This window comes from Syngnathoides biaculeatus, chromosome 23 (genome assembly GCF_019802595.1).
Source record: "Syngnathoides biaculeatus isolate LvHL_M chromosome 23, ASM1980259v1, whole genome shotgun sequence".
Classification (NCBI taxonomy): domain Eukaryota; kingdom Metazoa; phylum Chordata; class Actinopteri; order Syngnathiformes; family Syngnathidae; genus Syngnathoides; species Syngnathoides biaculeatus.
Genome location: NC_084662.1, coordinates 2,065,488 through 2,090,962, shown reverse-complemented (window position 1 = coordinate 2,090,962; position 25,475 = coordinate 2,065,488). Strand labels below are relative to the sequence as shown.

General features: G+C 45.0%; 2 long non-coding RNA genes across 2 annotated transcripts; one reads left to right on the top strand and one right to left on the bottom strand.

Annotated features, from left to right (window-relative positions):
• Window positions 1-806: 806 nt before the first annotated feature.
• Window positions 807-10,569, bottom strand: LOC133497000 (uncharacterized). Its single transcript, XR_009793911.1, has 3 exons — window positions 9,587-10,569; window positions 4,755-7,825; window positions 807-3,737 (listed from the first exon to the last, which is right to left on the bottom strand). It is a non-coding gene; the product is annotated as an uncharacterized LOC133497000 (long non-coding RNA).
• Window positions 10,570-13,028: 2,459 nt separating this feature from the next.
• On the top strand, window positions 13,029-24,408 carry LOC133496504 (uncharacterized). The gene is made up of 3 exons (XR_009793802.1): window positions 13,029-13,534; window positions 15,298-15,440; window positions 24,270-24,408. It is a non-coding gene; the product is annotated as an uncharacterized LOC133496504 (long non-coding RNA).
• Window positions 24,409-25,475: the final 1,067 nt, after the last annotated feature.

Genomic DNA, 25,475 nt, shown 5'->3' with positions numbered 1-25,475 from the left:
AAGACTATTGTCAATGATGGAGTCCAGCCCATACCACGCCAAGATCTTCCCCCTCCTGAAACCAATGTCCACTTAGCGAAGGGCCCCTCCTCCACCCATGAAGACTGTCTGTAAATCTAACTGATATTTACTGTGTCTATTCCAGAATGACTCAGACCCCTATGGAGATCAGGCGATTTCATCCCTGTAATTACAAGGGATAGAAAGTTGGTCAAAAAGATACAGCACCAAAAAAGTAGAACTTCAAACTTAGTGAAGATAAAATATGAGTCTATCGAACCATTCTCTCCAGCTATCTCTACAAGATTAAGAGTAAGTAAGTTTCTTTCGGAATGTCCCTTTCGGGGTCGCCACACCATGTCATCTCAGATGAACGCGCATATATGTTTGGCACAATTTTTACGCCGGATGCCCTTCCTGACGCAACCCTTCTCAGAGAGTGGAGGCCCCAGTGGGATACGAACCCACAACCCCTGGTTTACCAAACCAGTGCTCTAACCACCCCTGGTTTACCAAACCAGTGCTCTAACCACTGAGCTACGGGGCCTCTTCATCTCTACAAGACTAGCTCTTTTTAATATCAGGTCAAATCAGTGTTGATCAATGACATTATTACAACGTATGGACTGGACTTTTTGTTATTAAATGAAACATGGTTAACAGAAAGTAGCTGTAATGCCATTTTAAATGAGGCAAAACCAGCAGAATTAAATTTTACGAACAAGTGTCGAACAGGGGAAAAAAGGTTGTGGTATTGCTATTATTTTTAAATCATTATTTTCATGTAAAGAAATTATACTGCAGCTCATTCAGAATACTGTAGTTCGCGTTCTGACCAAAACAAAGGGGTCAGAGCATATAACTCCAATCCTAAAGTCCTTGCACTGTCTTACAGTCAGCTATAGAATAGATTTTAAAGTAATGCTACTGGTCAATAAATCTCTAAATGATTTAGGTCCTGAATACATGAAAGAAATATTTACGGAATACAAACCAAGTAGAGCTCTGAGATGGACCGACTCAGGTCAAATAGTGGAGCGCAGAGTCCAAAACAAACATGGTGAAGCAGCATTTAGCTGTTATGATGCATAGAAATGGAAAAAGTTGCTACCAGAGTTGAGGTCAGCCCCAAGTATGAATGTTTTTAAATCCAGGTTGAAAACTCTTTTTTTTTTTCCCCATGCTTTTTAGAATATATCCACTTTTTGATCATATTACTTGTACTCATTAATTGGACACTGAAATTGCCCCGAGGTGTTATTGTGAGTGCGGCCGTTTGTCTCCATGTGCCCTGTGATTGGCTGGCAACCAGTTCAGGTTGTACCCCACCTCCTGACCATTGACAGCCGGGATAGGCTCCAGCACTCCCCGCAAGCACATTGGTTTACCTCGTGTATGAAATGCGCTATACAAATAAATTTGCTTTGCTTTGCTTTTGCGCTTTAATCTAAAGCCTTTAATGTCATTATATACTGTGCATACAATGAAATGATAAGAGCTTCTCCACATGGTGCAAAGAAAGAAAAAGCACCAAACACAATGTTGATTACCGGAAACCAGAGGAAAAAGCCCCAACAGGCATTTGCTCCTTCACAAGAAGGGAGTTTTAAAGGGACTTTGGTAGTGTTCAGAATGATTTGGATGCCTTCACTCGTTTTGTATAACTGTAAAGTGTGTTGCTGGTGTCTAGCGAATTCAGATGTGCCCCAAGATGGTGTCCATTCATCATTTTAATCAGCCACCAGAGTCTCCCATCCCGTGTGCAGCAGATTATTCGTCATATACCACTTAGCTTGACAGTAAGCCCTAACCCCTAACGACTGAATCAAAGTTAACATTTCTGCTATTTTTACAGCTGTGGGAAACAGAATGGTCATCACCAGACCATGTTTGAATTTGTTGTTGTTTTTCAAACATTTTCCCCATGTAATCAGCCAGATTACTTTCTTTGTCTATTTCCCATTGGTTTATAAATTGAGGCAGTTTATATGGTAGCCCAAACAACGTCTCATGCAGTGTTAACCCCTCAGTGCTTGTTATATTAATATATAAGTTAACGAAATCTATACATTGTGTCCACGTCCTCCCTGTCTCATCCATGCACTTCTTCAGTCTGTTTTCAAAGTGTATGGAATATCAATTTTCGAACGCAAGTTATCTTATCTAGATGAAAATATATGTTGAACTGTACCATAAAATGCACATCTTGTTTGTTTTTGCTGAAAAATATAAGTAGTTATGAATTAAATCCGCAAACTTTGACTGAGTTTCCCGGACCTGACAAATGCCCCTTATGGCTTACCACTGACATCACAACTGGGTGACTTGTGTTTGTGTAATGGCTTTATTGCTCGCAGCACTGCTTGTTGATGGAGAAAATAATTTCTCAGTGATTGTAAGCTAAAATCCATCTGTAACAATGGTGAAGTGTGTGGTTCTGTTTTAATGCAATTTGAATTATTCAGGTCACAGTTTACATTATTTTCCCGAAGAGCCAAGCCTCAGAAAACAGTGGGTCAGTTTTGTGCAAACAAGAGCTAATTTTCCCAAACCCAGTCAGCAATCTGTCATATGCAGTAAACATTTCACGCCGGACTCTTTTACTGGTGGACTCATGTCTGAGATGTTTTAAATGTTAAAACCTGGATCATTGCCTACCATAAAGATATTTCCGACACCTGAACGGATCGGTATTGCTAAAGCGACCAAATGCAAACTTGAATCACCTGCTGAACCTGGACACGGTCAGACAAGCTCAGAAGCCCCCTGTGCCCACACAAATGACCAAAACGTTTGTTAAAAGACAAGTTATGTTGATCATCTTTTATTTACTGAAAACTTTGAACACTGTTGACATTGTTGAATGAAAGCAGCATACTGTCGGTCGTTCTTGGTGAAAAATGTTTTATTACAGAAAATCGTTTGGCCATTCTCAACTACAAAAATGGGATAATATTGTACACAAACCTTTTATTATTTAACAATTTAATGACAGAGATGAAAATGAAAACAAAAAATGCCCGTGACTCCACCCCAGAAACAGCATCACAAGGAAGTACTGTATACTGTATCTGGCTATTGACAAGTGTTGGCAAGCTTCTGTTCTGATGTGTGCAGGGTTTTAAATTTTAATTAATTAATTTTAATAAAATACTATGTAGTATTAAAACAAGCAATATTACATACTAGTCACTCTTACTCACAAATTTGATTGTATACATCCTTCCTAGGGAAACTTGGCTGTCGAGTAAGCAACAACTGCGATGGTTACCAGCATCGTGTGGATTTATGTGGGAGAAAACAGTATTTGTAATACTTTGGATTAGATCAGTGAATTAAACTCTTTCCTTTGTTACCACACTGTCAACATATGCTGCTTTAAAACCTCATCTAAAGTATTAAGCAAGGGCTAATGGAAATTAATTGTGCTCTCCAGAAGACCTGTTTTCACTTGATCAAAAATAATTTGAGCACCATGAAATTGATTGAAATAAACATGTCCGGGTCTTATCTAGGTATCTGCCGCACACGAGACGAGTGTTTTCTGGCAGGATAGCCAAAGAAAAAGACAAAAGCTGCCCTGTAACACAAGGTTTTTATATGTATGGGTCCATGGTAAAAGTGGCTGCCCCCCTGCAGTCTGGTCCTGGGCTGGGATGGTAACTTTCCGCTCCTTATAGGGTGTCATTCGTCTCCACAGCAACGCCTGGGAGAGAAGGATGGCGGCAGCCGGTTTTCTGCGTACAAAGATCAAGGACAACCAACAGCTCCACAACACATCCTTGTCTGATTAGCAAATGGGCAATCTGTTGATTAATTGTATCAGCTCATATGTAAGCAAATAATTAAAGTGCAATAAAAGTAAAATAGTTTTCATTCCCTCTCTTGATCTATGAAATGGATCACAAAAACAAACACGAAAATCACAAAAGTAACCCTTAAAATATGGAAAACATGAAACCCTCTCTAATCGTCCAAACATCCCTTTTAACAAGTGCATAGCCTCATGATTCAGAACACCCATTAGCATTAAACCTGCAGGACAGTACTAGACAACTCAAAAACAGCAAAACATTTCTAAAAAAGTAATATCACGCAAAAGGTATCAGTAGAACAGAAGGGCAATGCAATCACGGGGCATGTCAACATCATGACAATCAGGAAGTGGTGGAAATTAGTATCATTTTCAAGGGGAGCGATAGCAACAATAGAATCATCTTGAGGAGTATGTTGGGGCGGGGATCTAATGAGGACATAATTACCGTGGCCATCACTTGGGGCACCAATCGTCTTCTCAATCAGATGGGTTAAAAGAGAACGAATACAGGGAATGCAACAGCATCCACAGAGGGTGAGAATAGAGGTGAAGACAGCCAGAGATGAAGATTGATTAAATGACACCCTTCCATTTACCAAACACATTCATCCAGTTATCCCACATAGACGTTTCAACACCAGTGGTCCTTCATTTTCTTAGCAACGGTTCCAAGTCCATCTACGGCCTTAGTGAGGCGTCCACCGGTTGGGTGTGATTCGGCAAATCCCTCCTTTCTCGGCCAACAGTGCATTTAATGCAATACTATTTTGGAAAGTCATAATAGATGTTGCATATGTACAGCTTCAAGTCCTTCAAGGGTGAAATTGCCCAAACGTTGCACATTATAATGTATGTAATTCATATGGTCGACATTTTCGTTAGGAGCAATGGGGAAAAGAGCGGAAATTACAGGTATATATTCAAAACCGGCAACTACCTGATCAGCCAGTTTATACTCGTCTGGGACACCACGGGGGACGCCAATAGGTTTGGACCTGCGTGAACGGTATAATAGGCCAAGAGATTCCTTGAAGTGTTCAGGAGCAACCACCAAATCATCTAGAGTGACAGGAACAACGGAAATAGGCAAAAGTAAAGTTACTCATGCACATCTGCCTGGACTATTGCGCGGGAGGTGGTCAAAGATACGGTCCCATCCGCACCACCACCACACATCAGCACGGCTGACAGGTTGGAAGAAAGATGCTTTCTGGGTCTCCGCACACTGATCATCAGAGATATTGTCAATTGGGGCAGCATTACCTTTAAGGAAAATAGGTGAAGTTTTTGTGTCTGCGATTAAAGACAGGTTTGTTCTTGGGCTGGTGTTACTGGGTGGCCAGTATCCCAAATTTTGCATTCATTTTTAGTCTGCACATAATTTTTCATAAAATCTGGAACACAGGTGGAGTTGACAGAAGAGGAAACAACAAGAAACAAAGGTCTAGGTCCCATGCATACACACAGTCACTCGGGGTTTTATTCGCAGCTTTTTCTGCCACGAGTAACCAATTATTCTTTACTGCGCTAATGCCTGTCAAAACCCTAAACCACTCATCACCAGATAGGGCTTTGTTTATAATACACCTCTTCTGTGTGATAAATATTTTCCGGGTAGGTTGTGCGAACAACTGGCACTGATGTGGGTCTAGGTATGGGGTATTTTTGAGCGATTTCCCAGATCAAAATACCAGGAACAACAATAACACCAATACTAAGAACACCATAGATTGCTGCTCTCCCTCTCTTGGTCCGAAAAGCAATCGGACCATCTCTAGAAGTCATGGTTAATAAAACAACAACAAACAATAAAATAAAAGTGCAATTAAGAGTCTGTAGCAGGCCAAAGCATAGAATAATGAAATCACTTAGTTCCTTTTTCCTCCAAGCGGACGGCTTTGGAGGTACAAGCAGTCACCTTGTGGGGGCCAGACCAATGAGGTTCTGATCACTTACGGGAGAGTCTTTTAAGGTAGACAGATGACCACTTACGATGATCAAGTGCAGGAGGTGGTGTTGTGTCCTGGATCTATGAAGGAAAATTAGAAGCAAAAGAAGCCAGTTGTGTCCAAAACAGTTTATGAGAAAACTTGGGAGACAGAAAACCATCCTCCAGCGGTTGGAATGAGGAGGAAGGGCCAGGCATCAGATGACCTGTAAGAAGTTCATAAGGAGAGAAACCAGTAGGGCGAGACACAGTTTGTCTCGCCGATATTAGAGCAAGGGGAAGAGCCTGAACCCAATTCATGCCGGAAGAGGTACATATTTTAGCCAGTTTTTCCTTCAATGTGGGATTCATACGTTCAACTGAACCTTGCCTGCCGGGGTGATAAACACAACCAAACTTATGAGTTAACCCAAACCACTTCTCTACAGTAGCTATGTGTGTAGATGTGAAATCTGTACCGTTGTCCGAGTGCGGGGAAACCATACGTTGGAATGCAGTGGTTCACCAAAACTTTCAATACCGACGTGGCGTCTTCGCGAGCGCAGAGGTAGGCTTCAGGCAATCCGGAAAAGATGTCAAAAAAACAAGAATGTAGCGCTTACCTTGAACAGGAGTGATCATGTCTGTGAAATCCATGACCAGTTCAGCACCGGGCCAGGCTGGTGGGTCAAATGAACCTGACAACGGTCTAAGTGTGGGGTAAATATTGTGTAGCTGGCAAATATTACAGTCACAACAGTGGCCATGACACAAGTCGGCCATTTTCGGATGCCACCACATGCGAAGTTTGGTTAGCATGGCTATGGGGACAATATGAGCCATAGAGGTAGTTTTGGTCAAAGGTTTGTGCTGTATTTTAACCAATTCATGATGAGACGGAGGTCAGGCAGGTCAGGAGAGGATTTGTCAGATAATTGGACAAGCATCTGTGGGACATAGCCCGCAGCCTGCTTGGCAGTCAAGTCGGCAGCATCATTGCCAAGGGCTGTGGTTGAAGGGATCTTGACGATAGCCACCGCCAAAGTTTGGGCCAGGGCTTTGTCTAATCGTTGGATCAGTGTCAAATGTGCAAAAGGGGTACATTTGGCTGTTTTAAAGTAATTCCGTTTCTATGCAGACAGGTCCAACACAGCAGCAGAGACAGCATAAGCTGAGTCTGAATAGACAGTGACAGATTGTCCGACCTCCAGTTCCAGTGAGAGACGGAGTGGGTGCACTTCCGCTGCCTGGGCTGAGAGAGCAGATGTTAGTATGGAAGAGGAAACAGTTAAAAATTCACCTGAGGGCTGCTGCTCCACTACGGCAGCTGCCACGGACCAAAGAGCCATTCGGCTTACGGTAACAGCAACAATCAGTGAACAGGACCCTGCCGTTAGTCAGAGGTTGGACAAAGAGATCAGCACGTGGATGAAGAGAATCTGTAGAATAGAAGAACGATGCTCCGAGGACATAGTGGATCCTTCAGAGGACACCACTCTGCCCAAGAAGGTCATCGATTTGCGACAGCACTGAAGTTTCTTTCTGGAAGCTTTAAATCCCAGCTCATGCAAATGAAGCAAAACAAGTTTAGTTTGAGACAAACACAACTCTGGTGTTGGGACTGCCAACAGGAGATCAACATACATCAGGAGTTTACATCCGTCTGGGAGATCTAGACCCTCCAATAATGATTTCAAAAATTGATTAAAATTTCCAGGTGAATTTTTGAAGCCTTGTGGCAACCTGGTGTATTGCAAATTGCATCACTGATATCTGAATGCAAACAAGTGTCTACACTCGAGTGCGAGTGGGACACAGAAGAATGCATTTGCCAAATTAATCGCTGTGAAGTATTTCAAACCAGGTGTGATGGTAGACAACATTCTGTGGGGGTCTGGTACAGGCAACAATGGTGTGGTCATTAACATCATTAACGGCTCTCAAATCATGTGCCATACGCTATGTGTTACCATCTGCTTTTAAAGCTGGCCTGAGTGGTGTACACCACAAGGAGGTGGATGTTTCTAGGACTTCAGAATTCCACAAGCCAGTGACAGTGTCCTCCATCCCCTGGTTCGGAGCTGCGGGTCAAGGATATTGAGGTCTGTAAAAATTAGATCCTAGAAAAACAGTGATTTTAATGTCTGGTGTCTTAGTACAATGTCCAACATCAAAGGGTCCAGAGGACCAAACTGATTTAGGCAGTTTGTTTAACATTGACTCGGCGTCGTCATGGTTAGAGTAGTCACGTCCGTGTTCTCTATTTAGGGTCTCGTATTCTAATATGGTCATGTTATTAGTCGGAGGTGCGCCAGGAACAATGATGCGGTACGCATCTGCTGATTTGGAGATCGGTACATTAGGGAGTGGTGTGTCCTCCCAGTCAGTCATTGAGTCAGTCGTTTCACCATAGGTCCCAGCTGCCGGGCCTCGTGTCCTGGAGACAGAGCGAGTGAAATGTGAGGTACTGACTCTTCTTGCATTTTGAACCATGTCATTTGATCTGGTGTAAGAGAGCAGGATACTGCTACACCCTCTCTTGCTGCGTATGTATGTGTGGATGTAATGTCCTAAGCATCACCTTGTATATATGCAAGGTTTTCCATGTGGACTAGATCATGGTTGAGGTCGTAATATAGTGTGCAATGGTACGGATCTAGTGGAGGAAGATAAGCCCTAAGAGTGTTTAACCAGGGCTTCCACAACAGAAATTGATGTGAGACCAGGTTTGAGCGGTGTTTCTGGTTCAAGTTGGGCCCAATAAATGTCCACAGTTGGAGTTGGTTCACTCTCAGGTGTCATAAGCCATGGTCCAGAGTGGCAGAAGGTGTCAGCTGCCACTGCTGTCTGTGGTGAATGTACAAACGAATGGTAGAAGGTCTGTTCAGCCAAGATTGTCGGTAGGGGTTGAGTCCATTGCAGGGCCTGTTCAGTCCCTGAGAAGCCCATCAATTGCACAGTGTGTTGTGACAATAAAGTGTCCGGGAGCGAGATGTTGAGTGAGGAGTGTGTTGCCCCTGTCTCAACGAGAGTGTTCACATTCGCCCCACAACAGAGATGGGGATCATGACACCTGCATCGCCGGACCCCTGGATTCCGGGGCACCCCTAGTGGTACTGTCCAACCTGCTGCTGTCCATCCTGCTGCCTGGGTGGGCTGCCAAAGCTGTCATATCTGCCTCTGCCTTGGCCCCCTCAATTGTTGGACCAGCCACCACACCCTTGCATTGGAGCTTGAGGTGGAGGAGCTGTAAGACAGTCTTTAATCCAGTGATCGAGAGAACCACAACCAAAACACCCTTGATCATGTTGATGTTGCACTCTCCCCCAGCCCCTCGACGCCTTCCTGCGTATCCACCCCGGCTATTACCCTAGAACCCACCTGCCTGTCTTGGTGGTTGTTCGTGCCAAAAAATTACATCTGGTGTGGTTTTGGACCTTTACGTCTTGTGCTTGTTTTAAGAGTTTTGTAATTTCATTCTCCTCACCCTGTTGTTGCCATGAATAAATTTTGAGGTGATGTGGTAGGTGTTGTCTAAATCTAGGCTCATCTCCGGACAGGAGGCCAGGGTCAGCTTTAAGAGTGGTCTGTACTGGTTCAGGGAGACCTGCTGGGATCGCAGTCCTGAACATAGCCTCCCCCGAACCAGACTGTCCAGGGTGACCTCCAGTCGATTCAGTCCAAAGTTTACTACAGTTAGTCAAATGCTCAAGTGGGTCGTTTAACATAGGGGAAAAAAGTGGGTGCGGCTCTAACAGGAGTGGGGAACCTCTGTCTGATTGCTGCAGCCAGACGCTCTAAGTTTGCTCTCAATATGGTTCCATTGGGTACGTTAAGCATACCTGCAGTTGTCTCGATTTCTCGGTGTTCAATACTAGTGCATGATCTAGATGCTGCTTGTCTCCAGTCTCCAATGCAGAGTGTATACCCCTGTAAAGTTTCCACAAAACTAGACAGCCATGCATTACCACCAGAAGAGAGATGAGACAAGTTAACAGTAAGAAAATCAACATCTTTAAGATTAAACAGCTTTTATATTGGACCTGCCGGAGCTTCTATCATAGGCATCATTGTAAAGCAAAGCAAAGCAAATGATTTGTATAGCGCATTTCATACACGAGGTAACTTTACATGATTAAAGGCATTTGAAAACAAAGAGATAAAACATGTAAAGGGGATAAAAACAATAAAAATGACAAACACAATATTTTTAAAAAGCCTTGATGCCCTCAACGTCACATGCCACCTTACCAGCCGTCTCGGGGAGTTTCCTGGTCGCTTTCCAAAGTCCATCTCCCCCGCATTGGGCAAAAAGAGCGTTGGATACAGAGGCCTGCTTGGCGCCGTTCCGAGAGTAACTGTACCATCTACTTTACTTACTTTGCCTTCGTTTGACTCTCCATTACCCTTTTTTCACTTACTTTACCTTCGTGCGACTTACTGTTACCCTTTGTTCTTCAACGTTGCCGTCACTGTCACCGCCATTAAATGCGCAGTGTGCCTTTCTCTGTTCACCTCTTTAAATTCCATGAGCCTTTATTTAATCTCTTACATCTTTCATAGTCTTTTACGTTTATATTTATATTTACATAGTCTGTGTCAATTTCCTATAACTTTATCGTCTGTTTGTCCCAATCACGAATTTCACCCAAGTTTTGCTTTTGCTTTTTAATGCGCGCTTCCTTTCCTTCTTTTGTTTTTTTGTCAACATTAAGCATCATTTGCTGCTCAATTGCAATGTACATTTCATCTTGAGTTGGATTATATTCAGCACATTCATGATCAATTTCACCATCCATGATTATTTCTTTAATTTAGTGGTCATTCTTCTTCGACTAAACCCAACCGAATTCCTATCGCGCAACAAATTAGCCTATACTATTCGGTTATTTTCGTACGCCACCATGTGACATCCCAGGCTCAAACCGATGGCAAACCCTCTGTTTGTAAGGGATCCCGTGACCCTAAAGTGTAAACAGGTAAACCTCACAGTTCAATTGTACGTCTACAATATACGTCAGCTACGACGGGATATACAACTTCTCTTATTCTCTTTATCTCTTATTCTCAATAACTCATATGGGGCATGAACAATTTGATACCAATGACTTCTCAAATTTAGGGAGTTCAATATGCAGAATTCGAGAGCAAACAGGCATCTGCTTACCTTTGGTGTTTGTCGCGACCTGGAGAAGTCAGAAGTACAGATGACCACCATCGACTTGTCCGTATAACACTCCTGTGTTTCTCATATGTCTCTCTTCATCTCATCTGTCGACGGCCAACGCTCGTCTACCTCCCTCAACTTACGGTCGGGGTCACCAAATTGTATGGATTTGTGAGTTTGGACCCTACGCGTGTTCACGAGTCGAGGAAGATATGACCAATGATTAGAAAAAGTTAACAGCAAATGGATTTATTACAAAGGAATGTGCAGGACAGACGTCCGGGTCTTATCTAGGTATCTGCCGCACACGAGACGTTTGTCTTCTGGCAGGATAGCCAAAGAAGAAGACAAACGCTGCCCAGTAACACAAGGTTTTTATATGTATGGGTCCATGGTAAAAGTGGTTGGCTCCCTGCAGTCTGGTCCTGGGCCGGGGATGGTAACTTTCCGCTCCTTATCGGGTGTCGTTCGTCTCCACAGCAACGCCTGGGAGAGGAGGATGTTGCCAGCCGTTTTTTTGCGTACAAAGATCAAGGGCAACCACTGGCTCCACAGCACATTCTTGTCTTATTAGCAAATGGGCAACACTTTATCTGTTGATTAAATGTATAAGGTCAAATTTAAGCAAATAATGAAAGTGCAATAAAAGTAAAATAGTCTTCATTCTTGTTGACCCCAAGTATTTGAAGTCGTCCACCCTCACCATCTCTTCTCCCTGGAGCTTCAATCTTCTTCCTCCATCCCTCTCATTCACACACACATATTCTGTTTTACTTCAGCTAATCTTCATACCTCTCCTTTCCAGTACGTACCTCCATCTTTCAAAATGTTTGCCGGCCCGCTCCCTGCTTTCAATGCAGATCACAATATCATCTGCGAACATCATGGTCCAAGGATATTCCAGTCTAACTTCATCTGTCACTCTATCCATTACTACCGCAAACATGAAGGGGCTCAACGCGGAACCCTGATGCAGTCCCACCTCGACCTCAAATTCTTCTGACACAGCTACGGCACACCTCACCGCTGTTCTGTTGCCCTCATACGTGTCCTGTACTATTCTAACATATTTCTCCGCCACACCAGACTTGCGCATGCGGTACCACAGTTCCTCTCTTGGTACTCTGTCAGAGGCTTTCTCTAGATCCACAAAAACACAATGTAGCTTCTTCTGACCTTCTCTGTACTTTTCGACTAGCACCCTCAAGGCAAATAATGCAACTGTGATACTCTTTCTAGGCATGAAACCATACTGTTGCTCGAAGATACTTCCGTCCTGAGTCTAGCTTCCACTACTCCTTCCCATAACTTCATTGTGTAGCTCATCGTCTTTATTCCTCTGTAGTTTCCACAGTTCTGAACATCGCCTTTGTTCTAAAAAATGGGGACTAGCACACTTTTCCTCCATTCTTCTGGCATCTTCTCTCCCTCTAGTATTCTATTGAATAAGTTGGTCAAAAACTCCCCGGCCACCTCCGCAAATTGCTTCCATACCTCTCCACGTATGTTATCGGGTCCATTTATATTTCCATTTTTCATTCTGTTCAGTGCCTTTTTAACTTCTCCCTTACTAATCATTGCCACTTACCGGTCATTCACACTTCCCTCTTCTACTCAACCTTCTCTCCCATTTTCTTCATTCATTAACTTCTCAAAGTTCTCTGTCCATCTACTTAGCACACGACTGGCACCAGTCAACATATTTCCATCGCTATCCTTCATCACCTTTACTTGCTGTACATCCTTCCCATCTCTATCCCTCTGTCTGGCCAATCGGTAGAGATCCTTTTCTCCTTCTTTCGTATCCAACGTAGAGTGCATGTCGTCATATGCCACTTGTTTAGCCTTCCTTAGAAGAACATTTATTTGTTCTGTCTGTCTTTATGTTCCACTGCCATAGATAGATGAGCAAAAATATATTATTTGGTGAAAATAAATTGTATTTTGACCAGTTAAGTGAAGTTTCAGAATTTCCAGAGGCACAGCAGAAGACCTCTCAAGCACTATTGTGTCACGGCACACTGATTTGTAATCACTGAGTTAATGAGTTGTTATCTGTTGTCATTTGATCAACGAACCTACTATTTTCTGCCTTGTGCCATTGTTGGGACATACCCTCACACCCTGCTGGTCCAATCAGTATTAGTAATATACTGTATACTGTCGCCAGGGGTGGCTAACCTGCGGCTCTTCACTTCCTTTCATGTGGCTCTCTGAAGGCAGAAAAGCATATGGAATTTCTAATTACATGCATCTCCATGCACACCTGCTTTGCTTGTGTTGATTTCAGTCGTTGCGACCACCAGTTCCTCGAGTTCATTACGGTATTTGGGTGTACACTTTGCTCGAGTTTATTACGGTTGTTATGAGTATTGTGACAACAAGCTGTGTGTGTGGCCACTTTGCGTCGTTCTGCGAGTGAGAGGGTACTGCTCAGGCATGTCCGGCTGGAGAGTGAGAAGAAAAAGAGCAATGGGGACCGGGGAAGGGTGGCTTTATTCTTCCCGTCGTCAAACTCAGCTGTGAAACGAAAGAAGAGAGTTAAATCTGAGGAGGACGACCTCAGCCCCAGAGAAGATGTTTTCCCTGCATTTCCCGACCACAGGTGACTGCAGCAGGAAAGGTTAGTACGGTATTTTCGCAAAACTGGCATGCCCATTGAATGAAAATAGCTTGAAGTTTCCCGGTCAGATGATGTGATCTTTGGAGAAAATAATTTGTCAATTTCGCTCTCAAAATGCCAGGGGAAAATGCTCAGCTAAACAAAAATATGTGGGTGTTTTTACCAGACCAGGAGGGCTAATGTTTTTGTTGTTGTTGTTGAACACAACGGCTAGCCACTCTGCCTTTTGTGTCAGATGTCAATTGTGCATTTCACAGCTTCAAATCTTCACTTCAGCTCACTCCACTCCAACATCAACCTTTAATTTCTAATGGGAATGAAACTTTGCAGTCTCAAGTTAATGACTTTGAAAAATCACACAGAAAAGTAGATGCAGTTTAAAAAAAATAAAGCATCCAGAGACAAACGCTTATATGAAGTGGCTTGGAACATCGCATGATTTGTCACTTTTAACTGCGGTCTTTGCACAATGGTCATTGCACTGGTCTGCAACGGTGAAGTATGGATGGGTATGGGTACATTGTATAATCTTAACATAATGTGGGGGTTTGACGCACTCTAACTGCTCTAAATGCTAGAGCAAATCTTTGCTCTGATGAGAAATAGTGTATTTCTTCAAAACATCGATGTAGACATAATGACTGTGAGCTTACTTACATAATGCATCTAGTTCTACTTCCCGTTTCTTCAGTGCCACCCTCTCTAACCCGTACATCATGGCTGGCCTCACCACTGTTTTATAAACTTTGGCCTTCATCCTAGCAAATACTCTTCCGTCACATTGAACAGCAGACCTTCCGCCAACTCTTCCACCCCGCTTGGACCCGTTTCTTCACTTCCTTACCACACTCTTCATTGCTCTGTATTGTTGACCCCAAGTATTTAAAATCGTCCACCCTCGCTACCTCTTCTCCCTGGAGCTTCACTCCTTCTCCTCCGCCCCTCACATTCATGCACATATATTCTGTTTTACTTCGGCTAATCATCATTCCTCTCCTTCTCCTCCATCATTCTAATTGTTCCTCCACCTGCTCCCTGCTTTCACTACAGATCACAATATCATCTGGTATTCCAGTCTAACCTCATCTGGTGGTTGAAATTAGGTATTACATTTCTATTCGATGCCCCCATCTCATGGTCGGGATTGAGCATTACAATTTTTGTCTTCGGTTATTTTTATGATCTTGCTTTATACGAGAAGTCAATCTAAGAATGACAGGATGATACTTGCACTTGAGTTTCACAGGTGCGTTCTTTCTATATTCCTCACTCCAGCACAAGTCCATCAGTCACCTCTGGTTACAGTGTTTGTTTGTCAAAGGACCTTCAAGATCAATGTTCAAACGATAACCGCAGCCAAAACATTACATTTCCTTTAAACAGAAAAAATAAGATGTGCCTATGGAAACAATTACATGGCTTGCAAAAAAAACTGAAGTTCTTGAAAAGCTGTTTAATGACATTTGAAAGTCATACTATACTTTTTTTTTCAGCACAATTAATCCCAGAGTGATACAACAACATTACAAATAATTTTTTTTCCTCTTGAGCAGGGATCCGCCTACACCCTGTACAATCGATTTTAAGGATTAGCCTCGGCTTAATGATATGTCCAAACCTGGTACATTGGTATGGCTCAGCATCATCAGGTCCGCACTCAGAACCGGTGTGATGATGTTGTGCATCTGTGTCCTCCAGCGTAGAACTGGAGTTGCCATTATTTGTGGTTGCACTGTTGTCCAACAGATGTCGTTGGTTTCCAGGTACCATCTTCCTGCTGGAAACTGATGGTTGCGCCACACCAGTTAGTGTCGACTTCGGCCTAGTGGATCTGTCATCGTGTGGCTTCTGGCGCTGCTGACGGTTCTCCCTCCTTTCACGACACTTGCTTCAGGAGCCACCTGAGGTTCGGCTCATCAAGATCTGAGCTGGTGATTTGAAGCCGTCAACAGGTGTGTTTCTATACTCCAGTAAACAAAGATATGGGTTCTTTCTATATATAGTCTTTGGCCTTGGTGAGGATTGGCTTTGCAGTTGTGACAGTCTTTTCTGCCAACCCATTGTTCTGTGGGTAATGTGGGCTCAAGGTGACATGCTGGAAGCCCCACGACTCTGAAAACTGCTTGAATTCTCTGGACTTGTAACATGGTCCATTGTCGCTGACAACCTGATGGGCGATTCCATGTCTCATAAACACTACTTTTATCTTCTGGATAATGAGAGCTGTGGTGATGTTATGCAGATGCTCTATTTCAAATGACCTGCTGAGGTAATCACAGATAATTATGTTGTTTTCAGAGTTCAATGTTCAGTTGCTACAGTATCCTGTGGGGTCTTTGGGATGGCATGTGGGAGCATAGGTTCCCTTACACTGGAAGTACGGTGTAATTGACATATGTCACACTGTTTCACTGTTTCTTCAGTCTTTTGTCCCATGCCTGGCCAAAACATCACACCTCTTGCCCTGTGTTTGCTTTTCTTGACACCAAGATGTCCTTGTGAATGCATTTTAGCATTTGTGGTCTGAGCTTGTGTTTTATGATTACTTTCTCATACTTTAGCAGGATCCCATCAGCTTCTGTGATCTCATCAAGATGGTTCCTCTGCCCAGCCTGACCAAATGACTTCCTTCAGAGTGGAGGGCTGCTCATGCCAAGTTGTCTGTGTCCTGATGTCATATAACATATAAGCAGTTACTGGGGCTGTGCTGATGACAGTCTGGACTTGTCTCCATAGCCTCGGTTAGAGACTCGTCCTCTTCATCCAGGGATTTTCTCGACAGTGTGTGTTGGCCACCGGGATTGCTTTGTCTGATTTGTGGATGAGTGTTATCCATCCATTATTTACCGCTTTTCTGGGTCGGGTTGCGGGGGGAATAGCTTCAGCAAGGATACCCAGACTTCCCTTTCCCCAGCCAATTCTTCCAACTCTTTCGGAGGGATCCTGAGCCGTTCCCAAGCCAGCCGAGAGACATAGTCTCTCCAGCATGTCCTGCGTCGTCCACGGGGTCTCTTTTCGGTGCGACATGCCTGGAACACTTCACCAGGGAGGCATCCGAATCAGATGCCCCAGCCACCTCATCTGGTTCCTCTCAATGCAGAGGAGCAGAGGCTCGACACTGAGCCCATCCTGGATGACCTTGCTTCTTACCCTATCTCTAAGGGAGAGCCCGGACACCCTGTGAAGGAAACACATTTTCGCTGCTTTTATCTGGGATCTTGTTCTTTCGGTCACGACCCACAGCTCATGCCCGTAGGAGAGAGTAGGAACATAGATCGACTGATAAATTGAGACCTTCACCTTTCAATTTAGCGCCCTCTTCACCACAATGGACCGATACAAAGTCTGCATTACTGCCGACGCTGCACTGATCCGTCTGTCGATCTCCCACTTCATTCTTCCTTCACTCGTGAACAAGACCCCAAGATACTTGAACTCCTCCACTTTGGGCCAGGATTTCATCCTCGACCTCAACAGGGCACGCCACCCTTTTCCGACTGAGGAGTATAGTCTCAAATTTGGAGGTGCTGATTCTCATCCCAGCCGCTTCACACTCAATTCCGAATCGCTCCAGTGAGAGATGGAGATGATGAAGCCAACAGAACCCCATCATCTATAAAGAGCAGAGATGCTATACTGAGGCCACCAAACCAGACAATCCTCTACGCCTCGGCTGCGCCTAGAAATTCTGTTCATAAAAATTATGAACAAAATCAGTGACAAAGGGCAGCCTTGGCGGAGTCCAACTCTCACCGGAAACCAGTCCGACTTATTGCCTGCAATGCGGACCGAACTCTGACAGTGGTCGTACAAGGACTGAACAACTCGTATCAGGGGGTTCGGTACCCTATACTTCTGAAGAACCCCCCACAGGACTTCCCGAGGGACACGGTCGAACGCCTAGACTGGTTGGGCAAACTCCTGTGTGCCCTCAAGGATCCTGCTGAGGGTGTAGCGCATGTCTACTGTTCTACAGCCAAGACGAAAACCGCATTGCTCCTCCCGAATCCAAGATTCGACATCCCGACGAACCCTCCTCTTCAGTACCCCTGAGTCGACCTGACTAGGGAGGCTGAGGAGTGTGATCCCTCTATAGTTGGAATGCACCTTATTGAAAATGGGGGCCAACACCCCAGTCTGCCTATCCAGAGGCACTGTCTCCGATGTTCACACGATGTTGCAGAGGCGTGTCAACCAGGACAGCCCCACAACATCCAGAGCCTTTAGGAAATCTGGGTGAATCTCATCCACCCCCGGGGCCCATCCACCATGCAGTTTTTAACCACCTCGGTGACCTGAACCCCAGAGATAGAAGAGCCCGCCTCAGATCACCCAGACTTAGCTGCCTAATGGGAAGGCGTGTTGATGGAATTTAGGAGGTTTTCGAAGTATTCTCGCCACCGACTCACAACATCCCGTGTTGAGGTCAGCAGTGCCCCGACTCCACTATACACAGTGTTGACGATGCACTGGTTCCCCCCACCTGAGACGCCAGAATTTCCTTGAAGGCATCCTGAAGTTGTTCTCCATGGCCTCACCGAACTCCTCCCACACCCAGGTTTTTGCTTCAGCAACCCCCAAAGCTGCATTCCGCTTGGCCAGCCAGTACCTATCAGCTGCCTCGGGAGTCCCACAGGCCACAAATGCCCAATAGGACTCCTTCTTCAGCTTGACCGCCTCACACACTGTTTCTGTCCACCAATGTGTTTGTGGGTTGCCGCTCCAGTCAGCTGCCTCAGCAATGGAGGCGCAGAACATTGTGCACTTGGACTCAATGTTCCCTGCCTCCTCCGGGATGTGAGCAAAGTTCTTTCGGAGGTGGGAGTTGAAATTCCTTCTGACAGGGGAATCTGCCAGCCTTTCCCAGCAGACCCTCACAATACGTTTGGGCCTGCCATGTCAGACTGGCATCTTACCCCGCCATTGGAGTCAACTCACCACCAGGTGGTGATCAGTTCACAGCTCCGCCCCTCTCTTCACCCGAGTGTCCAAGACATGCAGTCGCAAGTCTGATGACACGACCACAAAGTCGATCATCGAACTGCGACCTAGGGTGTCCTGTGCCAGCTGGACGTGTGAACACCCTAATGCCTGAACATTGTGTTCGTTATGGACAATTCGTGATGAGCATCTGGGAGTTCTTCCCAATCACACCCTTCCTTGTTTCATATGCACTTTCCTCATCATCCCTCTCTGTAGTGACAGTGTCCACAAACGGCTCCGGGTCATTTTCCCCCTCATGTTTTTTAACTTTGTGGATTTCTCTGTGCACTATTTTACCTGGGGTCTGGGACTTGGTTTTGCATACTTTTGCATTGTGGTTGAATTTTCGACACTTCAGGTATTGTAAACCTTTTGCTGGGCATCCTGCTGATTTACTGTGGTATCCTTTGTAATGTTTTGGCTAAGGTTATCGTTTGAACTTTGATCTTGAAGGACCTTTGACAAATGAACACTGTAACCACAGATGATTGATGCACTTGTGTTGGAGTGGGGAATAAAGAAAGAAGCCACATGTGAAACTCAAGAGGAAGTATCGTTCCAACCCTGAGAATGGACTGGGACTTATCCAACTTACCAGATGCGTGGCGGAGATTCAAGCAACACACTGAACTCATGTTCACGGGACCGCTTACATAAAGAGCTGAAGGGGAAAAGTGCAGTTTCTTCCTGCTGTTGATCGGCGATAAATAACAGGATGTCAGCAATACGTGGACACTGACCGGAGATGAAGATAAGTTGCTAAAAATTTATGACAAAAAATCTCTGATTCCCTCATTCCGAAAGTAAACCCCATATTGGCTAGATATAAGTTTCATGAGAAGGCGCCAGGTAACAGTGAGTCATTTGAGCACTTTGTGACAGAACTCAACATGTTGGTTAAAGACTGTAAATAGACGAACAGCGAGACCGCATAGTTTTCGCAATCAACTTACCGAGTGTGCGCGAAACGTTACTCAGGAAAGGGCCGCACCTCACACTCGAAAAAGAGATTGACATAGCCCGCTCCCACGAGTTATCTAAAGTGCAGCTAAAGGCTATGGCCAGTGACAGCCACGAGGGTCACTTTTTTACCACAAATCTGGAAAGCAAAGTTTCACTGCGGGTACTAGTAGGCACATTGACAGCCCAAAGACATCCATAAAGATATGTAACAAGTGTGGAGGAAGCCACAATAAATCAGTAGAATGCCCAGCAAAAGATAACAATGCCTGAAGTGTTGAAAATTCAACCACTATGCAAAAGTACGCAAAACCAAGTCCCACACCCCAGGTAAAATAGTGCACAGAGAAAGCCACACAGTTAAAAAAACATGAGGGGGAAGATGACTCGAATCTGTTTCTGGAAACTGTCACTAAGGAGAGGGATGATGAGGAAAGTACATATGCAACCATTGGTTTGGGGTCACAGAAGAGAAAATTAACTTTTAAGTTAGATACTGGTGCACAAGTAAGCATTATACCAGTAAAAGACTAATGCGTTGATACCTAACACAAAATTGATGACTGCTGACTACAAGTTAACAGGTTATGGCGGACATGCGCTGGAAGTGAATGGCTACTGTGAACTAACAAGCACATACAAAGCAAAGTCAACAACCGAGAGGTTCTACATCATGAACTGCAAAGGTCTGCCAATCCTTGGCTTCAAAGTTTGCAAAGCCCAGGGCCTCATCAAAGTGAAGTATGCTATGTGACTATGGAAAATCAAAGGGCATCCTGAATTAATATTCAGATATGTTCAAGGCATTTGCACATTCCCAGGCGTATGCAGTTTTAGAATTGACCCTAACGTAGCACCAGTTATTTGCCCACCACGAAGGGCACCATTTGCCTTTAAATGGCATCTAAAGACCGAGTTAGACAACATGCAAAGAGATAGAGCCATCAACTTATCGTGGTCGATGGGTTTGTGTATCACGATGATCCTAGTAGCTAAGTTGTCTGGGGCTTCATGTCCCTGAGTAGGCTCACTCATGGCAAAAAGGTCCTAGGTGATGGACCAGACAAAGTATGACTCCGAAACCCCTATGACGAATACAAAAATTGGATCTTGGTTTCCCTTGCCCGGACATGAATCACCGGGGCCCCCCTCTGGAGCCAGGCCTGGTGATGGGGCTCGAAGGCGAGCACCTGGTGGGCACAGCCTGAAAGGGTAACATGGGGGGGACCTTGGCGATCCGTTCCCCAGCTTCATAAACTAGCTCTAGGGACATGGAATGTCACCTCTTTGGCAGGGAAGGAGTCCCAGTTGGTGCGTGAGGTCGAGAAGTTCCGACTAGATATAGTCGGACTTGCCTCTACACACCGCTTGGGCTCTAGTACCACTCCTCTTAGAAGGGTTGGACTCTGTTCCACTCTGGATTTGCCCATGGTGAGAGACACCGAGCAGGTGTGGGGATACTCATTGCGCCCTGACTCGGGGCCTGTACATTGGTGTTTACCCCGGTAGATGAGAGGGTAACCTCCCTCCGCCTTCAGTTAGGGGTATGTGTCCTGACTGTTGTTTGTGCTTATGCAGCAAACAGCAGTTCAGAGTATCCACCCTTTTTGGAGTCCTTGGAGGCAGTGCTGGAGAGCGCCCCCTCAGGGGACTCCATCATTCTGCTGGGGGACTTCAATGCTCACCTGGGCAATGACAGTGAGAAATTGGGGAAAAACGTCCCCCCTGATCAGAACCAGAGTGGTATTCTGTTATTGGAACTCTGTGTTCATCATGGTTTGTCCAGAAGGAATCCTATCGGGTATTTTTAGCCTGCGGGACTCCCAAGGCAGCTGATAGGTACTGGCCGGCCAAGCGGAATGCAGCTTCGGTGGTCACTAAGGCAAAAACCAGGGCATGGGAGGAGTTCAGTGAGGCCACATTGAGTGACTTCAGGACAGCTTTGAGGAAATTCTGGTCCACTCTCCAGCGTCTCAGGAGGGGGAAGCACTGCACAGTCAAAAGAGTGTATTGCTGAGTGTGAAGCGGCTGGGATGATAATCAGCACCTCCAAATAAGAGACCATGGTCATCAGTTGGAAAAGGGTGGCATGCCCTCTCCGGGTTGGGGATGAAATCCTGGCCCAAGTGGAGGAGTTCAAGTATCTTGGGGTCTTGTTCACGAGTGAGGGAAGAATGAAGCGGGATTTCGACAGGGATCAGTGCAGCGTCTGCAGTAATGCAGACTTTGTATCCGTACAATGTGGTGAAGAGGGAGGTAAGTTGAAAGGCGAAGGTCTCAATTTGCCAGTCGATCTACGTTCCTACCCTCATCTATGGGCACGAGCTGTGGGTTGTACCAAAAGAACAAGATCCCAGGTACAAGCGACTGAAATGAGTTTCATCTGCATGGTGTCCGGGCTATCCCTTAGAGATAGGGTGGGAAGCTCGGTCATCCGGGAGGGACTCAATGTCAACCCGCTGCTCCTCCGCATTGAGGGGAGCCAGATGAGGTCGTTGAGGCATCTGATCCGGATGCCTCCCAGACGCCTCCCTGGTGAGGTGTTCCGGGCATGTCCCATCGGAAAGAGACACCAGGGACGTCCCAGAAAACGCTGGAGAGACTATGTCTCTCGGCTGGCTTAGGAACACCATGGGATCCCTCCGAAAGAGCTGGAAGAAGTAGATGGATGGATGGATGGATGGATGGATGGAAAGAGACAGGATGATCTCCAAGGTGACTGAGCCAACCAAGTGGGTTAATGCCCTGGTTGTGTGTGAAAAGCCAAAGACACACAAACTTAGGGTGTGCCTCGACCCAAGATCATTAAACAAAGCCATGAGGCCACACTATTCCCTACCCACATTGAATTATATTGCACCAAAGTTAGCAGGGGCAAAGTATTTCAGCACCTTGGATGCAAGATTAAATGAGGAGTCCTCATTGCTCACGACATTTAACCCAATATATGGAAGATACCGGTTCCTCACTCTGCCCTTTGGCATTGTGTCTGCCCAAAACGAATTCCAGAGGAGGGTGGATGAGATGTATGAAGGCCTGAGAGGAGTCGCTGGCATTGTGGATGATATCGTCATGTTGGGAAAAACAAAGCAGAAGCACAACCCCAACCACCGAGCCATGCTTAACCCCACCAGAAAGAGAGTCATACGCCTGAACCCAGACAAATGCCAGATCTGTGTTTATGAGGAGGATTTCTTTGGCCACAAGCTCACAGCCGACAGTCTGAAACAAAACCCACATAAAGTGAAATCCCCCATAGACGTGCCACCACCAAATAGTGACGCAGGGCTCGAAACTGTGCGTGGCATGGCTTCTTGCTTGCAAGATTTGTACCCAATCTAGCTGATGTGTGCACACCACTCAGACAACTGCTTAGGCAGGAAGCCAAGTTTAAGTGGAACGTGACACATGAAAATGCATTCCAGATGATAAGGGAGATCATCACACCAGAGCCAGGGCCAGTATTAGCCTACTTTGATCCTGAAAAAGAGGTAACACTACAAGTGGATGCATCAAAAAATGGCCTAGGTGCAACCATCATGCAGTAACATATGCATCCAAGATTCTCAACAGCACTGAACAAAACTATGCACACATTGAAAAAGAACCCTATGCAGTCCTGTACTGGTATAATAGGTTCCATGAATATCTCTACTGGTGAAACATCACTGTGGAATCCGATCACAAACCACTGGAGACCATACACAGAAAACCCCTCGATCTTGCTGCACTACGCTTACAACTCATGATCCTTGCATTCCAGAAGTACAGTAACTCTCATCCAAAGATCAGGCAAAGCGATCCTGGTAGCTGACACACTGTCGAGAAAATCCCTGGATGAAGAGGTCTAGTATCTAATCGAGGCTATGGAGACACAAGTCTACACTGTCATCACTGTCAGCACAGCCCCAGCAATAGCTGATAGGCGAGATTACATCAGGACACAGACAGCTCGGAATGATCACCTCTCCACACTGAAGCAAGACATTTGGTCAGGCTGGCCAGAGACCCGAAGACAATGTCACCCATTCATCAGTGAGTACGAGAACCACAGTGATGAGAACACAGAAGCTGATGGGATCCTGCTAAGGGGTGACAAAATAATCATTCCACACAGGCTCAGACCACACATGATAAAATGCATTCACACAGGACATCGTGGTGTCAAGAAAAGCAAACACAGGGTGTGATTTTTTTTGGCCAGGCACGGGACAACAGATTGAAGAAACTGTGAAAGTGTGACATATGTCAATCACATGACAGTTCCAGTATAAGGGAACCTACGCTCCCACATGCCATCCCAGAGACCCCACGGGATACTGTAACAACTAATTTATTTACATTGAACTGTGAAAACAACATAATCTGTGATTACCTCAGCGGGTAGTTTGAAATAGAGCGTCTGGACAACATCACCACAGCTGCTGTTATCCTGAAGATATAAACAGTTTTTGCGAGGCATGGAATCGCCCGACAGGTTGTCAACAACAATGGACTATCTTACAAATCCAGCGAATTCAAGCAATTTGCAGAGTTGTGAGTGTTCCAACATGTCACCTCGAGCCCAGATTACCCGCAGAGCAACGGGTTGGCAGAATAAACTGTCCAAATTGCGACGCAAATTCTCACCTAGCCCAAAGAGGATAAGAAAGACCTATATCTCTGTTTTAGAAACATCTGTATAGAAACACCTGTCGACGGCTTACAATCGCCAGCTCATTTTTTTCATTTTTTTGCAGTTAATGATGTAGAACCACTCTGTTGTTGACATTGGTTTGTATGTGCTTGTTAGTTCACAGGAGCCATTCACTTCCTGCGCATGTCTGCCATAATCTGATAACTTGTGGTCAGCTGTCATCAATTTTGTATTAGGCATCAATGCATTAAAGTCTTTTAGTGGTATAATGCTTACTTGTGCACCAGTATCTAACTTAAAAGTTAATTTTCTCTTCTGTGACCCCAAACCAATGGTTGCATATGTACTTTCCTCATCATCCCTCTCCTTAGTGACAGTGTCCACAAAGCCCTTCGGGTCATCTTCCCCCTCATGTTTTTTCACTGTGTGGATTTCTCTCTGCACTAATGTAACTGGGGTGTGGACTTGGTTTTGCATACTTTTGCATAGTGGTTGAATTTTCAACACTTCAGGCATTGTTTACCTTTTTGCTGGATATTCTGCTGACTTACTGTGGTATCCTCCACACTTGTTACATACTCTATCTTTACGGCGGTCTTTTGGCTGTCAATGTGCCTACTAGCACCTTCAGTGAAATTTTGCTTTCAGATTCGTGGTGGATAACATGAACCCTGTGGCTGTCGCTAGCTATAGCCTTTAGCTGCAATTTTGATAACTTGTGGGAGTGGGCTATGTCGATCGCTTTTTCGAGCGTGAGCTCCTGCGCCTGGCTGAGTAAACTTTCGCGCACACTCTGTAACTAGATAGCAAAAACTATGGGGTCTCTGACCCTCTCATTGCTGTTTGTGGAGGTACAGTCTTTAACCAACAGCTTGAGTTCAGTCACAAAGTGCTCAAATGACTCACTGTTACCTGGCGCCTTCTCGTGAAACTTACATCTAACCAATATGGGGTTTGTTTCCAGAGTGAGGTAATCAGAGAATTTTTCAGAATACGTTTTTAGCAACTTAGCTTCGTCTCCGGTCAATGTCCATGTATTGCTGACATCCCATCCTTTATCGCCAATCCACAACTCTGTTTTTAAGCGGTCCTGTGAACATGAGTTTAGCATGTTGCTTGAATCTCCGTCACGCATCTGGTAAGTTGGATGAGTCCCACTCCATCCTCGGGGTTGGAACACGGAACGCCTCCATTGTGGACAATTCCTCGTCGTATTTTTTGGTATTTAGGTATTACATTTCTATTCGATGCCCCCATCTCGTGGTCGGGACTGAGCATTACAATTTTTGTCTTTGGTTATTTTTATGATCTTGCTATATACGAGAAATACTATTGCTCTATCTAAAAATAATGGGACAATAC